A 5,055-nucleotide genomic window follows, 5' to 3' on the forward strand; every position below is an offset into this window, starting at 1 on the left:
TTTCTCGCGATTTCAACGCGTTATATCGTGTTTTAAAATAATAAAAAAATCCCATGGGATTTTATTGTCCCATGGGATTTTTTTGTCCCATGGGATTTTTTTTCCCATGGGATTTTTTTTCCAATGGGATTTTTTTTAAGGTATAAGTTTCTAAAAGCTATATAATAATAATAATTATAATAATAATAATAATAATAATAATAATAATAATAATAATAATAATAATAATAATAATAATAATAATAATATTATTAATAATAATAATAATAATAATAATAATCGTGCTCAATATGATGAACTTGTACTTTTAAGCGACTAATATTTTTATTCGAGCCGATCGTCGAGTCCGAATGGTGAGTATAAGAGCAATTTACCAGTACAAATAAATCTCACTTGTGAAGAGAACGCTACCGTACTATAAAATAATCTTGATAATAAGTCATATCATTTCTCGACAGAAAATGAAAACAGTATCCATATTGATGTCAGCAATGTCCCCTGCTATGATAAATATTGACAAAATGAAAAACCTTGACAATAATTCCGTGTCGAATACGCATTAGATTATAGCAATCAAATTCATATAAGCATTGATAAGATAATTTGCGAAAATGGGTCTTATGTCAAATACGGCAAGCGTAGCTCCATTCCATAATGTCCGGTATTAAGTCACGTCAAGTTTCGTGGTCGAATTATAGCATAATAATCATTTTCACATTACGCGAATCATATGAGTTTCCCTACATATATTGTGTTAAAATTTATGTTACACTAATGTGCGATGATGAAAAGGGGATTTCGGTAATTCTACATTCGCCCGCCTAGTACCGAAATCCCCATATTTACGCCTTAAAGGGTCAATAGGTCATCGGTATGAATGGTTTTTGACTTCACATGAATGTTAAGGTGCAAAAAAATGATATTAATTTTAATTATTAAGCACTCTTGACAGCATTAAGTTGCCTCTCAGTGGGGATTTCGGTTATTCTACACTAGAACTTAAACGCGCGCCGGTACCGAAATCCTGCTGTACAAACCTTCAAGTGTCAACAAAATTATTATAGTGTTTTTTTTTCATTAGCAACCAGTGACATGTATTATCTCCCATTCGGTTACTTCTTTTGGAAAATAATTAGCGGGGATTTCGGTACTGCTACATTCGTACGCCCAGAGCCGAAATCACCCATGTTTACGCCAATCCCCCATATTACGCCTTAAAGGGTCTATATGTCATTATGTTTGGGTTTTGGCTTTGCATTAATGTTGATTTGTACACAATCATATTAGTGTTAATCAGTTAAACACTCTTATCAGAATATTTTTTCCATTATTAAATAGTTTATTAATGTGAAAAATGTGTAAACGAATGTAAAAAAGGTAAAATGTACATTTAAAACATTGGTTACACATGTAAATATAACATGACATAGTAATAATAAGTCTTCAGAAAGTATTTTCCAAACAAATCTGATGAAACAAATGATATCGTACTACCTTATTTACAATATGCTATACACTTTTGCACTTTAGTTATCAATGTTTAATCAAAGCATAAATCAGGATAATATGTTGCCTCTTAGCGGGGATTTCGGTAATTCTTAACAAGCACATAAACCCGCGCCGGTACCGAAATCCCCGCTGTACAAACCTTCAAGTGTAAAAAAATACTGATTTAGGTTTAAATAAAGGGAACAATAGTATTTTTGGCCACCAAAAAGCACTTCCGCGTCAACAAAACGATTGAAATTATGTCAGAAACCCAGCTTTTCATTGTATATATTGCAATACACCATCGGCCGCCGAGAGCGGAATACTGCGCTTGGCCGCTAAACAATGTGGATTGCATCAAATTAAATGTCAATTTTCGATTTTATTACAAAAATAAACACTGCCTTTTTATAAATATGTCAAGCACGTACACTTAACAAAAAAATCGATATATCTTTATGTAATGTAGAAAAGTAAAGCGCTTTATATATAACAATGTTTTATAATGTCTCTCTGGTTGAGAAAAAAAACTAAACAAAACCATGTAGAACATATATGTTTTCATAATTAAAAAAAAATAATTAATGATGCACGTGATGTTTTATAATTGATATAAGTTCACGTGTCATTGAACGAGTTGAGGGAGAGATAAGAATTAAATTACACATAATTAAAAAATGATACTATACTGTCAGCTTGATTTATAAATTGTGTTCCATCGCGCCAATATATTCATTGTTCCATGAAATTGTGCATAAAAGCAAAACGATTGAAATTATGTCAGAAATCCTGCTTTTCACATGAAATGATCTTTAACACTTTATTTATTCCAATCAGGTAATTAATAATAATAGGGGAAGTCTATACTGTGTATTAGAAACTTGTTGTGGTGATCCCTATCTTATCCGCTCAATACACATCCACCTGGCTACTGTACAGAAAAAATTAGATTTACTTCCAAAATAACTGATTTCATTAATTGCTAACTTGTTGTCTACATTTTAAATTAACAACGATAATGGATCAACATCACCGTTGCACAATTATTAAGTTCACAGTAATCTGTACTTTAAATAGATAGCCTAATTAAAGACGGTGCTAATAAAGAACAAAGCGTGAATGTGGATATTAAGAAATTAGATCCTTTTTTGCATGACACTGGCAGTATATCATTTTATCTTATATAAATAAGCCACATTTAAGACATGGATAAAATTAAAATAAGACACATTTGCATCTTTCATTTCTTGAAAAAAAAAATAAGCACGCAGTCACATATAAATAAGATACATTGAAGACACAGAAAAAAATAAATAAGACACATTTGCATCTTTCACTAAATTTTCTTAAAAAAACATGTGAAACTGAAGAAAAACATTTATTACTGACACATTATTCTAAAAGTCGACAGGCAACATAAATTCAAAGAGGGAACCACAATTAAATAAGATCAATTTTCGCATGATACTGGTTGTATAGCAAGTAGTCACATATTAATTACAGCTTGCATTAGTTGCAATAATTTTGTTAAGTGCGCGTGCTTCTGAACGTTGCGTTAAGCGAGAGTGTTGTCATTTTGTTAGTTTTATATTTTGGTATTATGTATGATTATTGCTTGTTTTGAATTTGAAATAAACGCTTTCTGGCAAATAAGCATCGTCTTAATTTTAATACAAATAATGAACATTTGACATACAAAATGTCCAATAACATTCCGGCAATAACATTATATATATGTTAATTTCTGTGCATGTTTATACCGAAATTATAGCCGACATCGGCAGTTAGGGAAATTTAGTGACACACTTTAACACATCAAACATGCATGATAGTTCTTTTTTCATATGATATTCCCCTGGTTGCTTACCGGTGTATTGGTGCAGTTGATAACCCCGCCGGGACTACAGTAGGGTGCTAATACACACGTGTATCGTGTTCAATACAATCGTCTTAATTTTAATACAAATAATGAACATTTTACATACAAAATGTCCAATAACATATCGGCATTAACATTATTTATATATGTTAATTTCTTTGCATGTTTATACCGAAATTATAGCCGACATCGGCAGTTAGGGAAATTTTGTGACACACTTTAACAAATCAAACATGCATGATAGTTCTTTTTTCATATGATATTCCCCTGGTTGCTTACCGGTGTATTGGTGCAGTTGATAACCCCGCCGGGACTACAGTAGGGTGCTAATACACACGTGTATCGTGTTCAATACCCGATCCATGCTACAACGTGTAAGAACGGGAATTTCGGTAATTCTACCTTTTTAAGCTTGCGCACCTCTAATGGGCACATATCCAAATATAATTTAATTAATTATTTTCCTAATCAGCATCATTTCACTTAACTACATGCAAATTTGTAGGTAGCTTTCCATGCTTAAAAAAAAATAAACCGATTTTTTCAAAACCACCCTCACGCTCGGCTTTTGTACAGTTTATTTTCACCTCTGGGGTATATAAAAGTTCCATAATTCATTCAAATTTCCAAATATGGGCATGCAGTTGGTGTGTACAGATGCAGTAAAGGTGTTTAAAGTTTAAACAAGATGAAATAAGTATTCTTTTACAGACATTTATTTTTTACAAATTTTAATCTATGGAATAGCGCCATGAAATGTAAGTGATTTCAGCCAAGTAAAAATTGGGTCGGTTAAAAACAAAGTGTCATAAAATTCAAAATAGTATCATTTAAGTTATATTTTAAATTAAGTTTTTATAGAAACACTATATACAGCAAAAATACCAAAAAATAGACAGATTTGCCATTTACTTTTTGAAATAAAAATAAAAATGCAACATGCATCATTCGTATTTTCAGCAGTAAATTAATCAATTTAGCCATAACGTTGTTTTAATTTTAAAATTGAAGGATGTGCATACAATTTTCAACATATTTAACAATAAACATAGCTTATGTGCTATATTAAATCAAATTACGTTAGAAAAGAAATAAAACGCGTCGCAAAAAGTATGCGATGTCGGCAGGAATCGAACCTGCGCGGGAAAATCCCAAAAGATTTCAATTTCATCGCCTTACCCACTCGGCCACGACAACTTTACATCTGTGTAATCTTAAATTAGATATATATAAGTAAACAGGTAAAAAGGCTCGCTCGATCTTTGAAGAAATCGCGAAATCGTATTTTTCAGATAATAATTGGATCAAAGTCAATATTTATAGTGAAAATAATGTAATCTAAATGAATAAGTTAAACATATATCAAAATTCGAAGTTTGAAAAAAATAAAATGCATCTCTCGGAAATAAGCGGTCATTGAAGATCGGCAATGGCTTATGTATGAAGTGAAAGGACAGTTGAAAGTTTCCATTTTGCACGTTAATGATTCTGATAATATGGTGACAAAGGCAGCAGTCCTATGCAGTATTGTGTTTGACCGGAGAGTAGCGTGATCTGTGTCGGTGTTGGGCGCTCTGAGGGCGCAATCCGGCTACATAGGTACATAGAAACCTCTTGTGGCTATAGTCCATGGATCGGGTTCGGCAGACAGGGAACATGTAAATTTTTATATGTATGTTTTATATCTT

The sequence above is a fragment of the Dreissena polymorpha genome, unplaced genomic scaffold (genome assembly GCF_020536995.1).
Source record: "Dreissena polymorpha isolate Duluth1 unplaced genomic scaffold, UMN_Dpol_1.0 chrUn062, whole genome shotgun sequence".
Lineage (NCBI taxonomy): Eukaryota > Metazoa > Mollusca > Bivalvia > Myida > Dreissenidae > Dreissena > Dreissena polymorpha.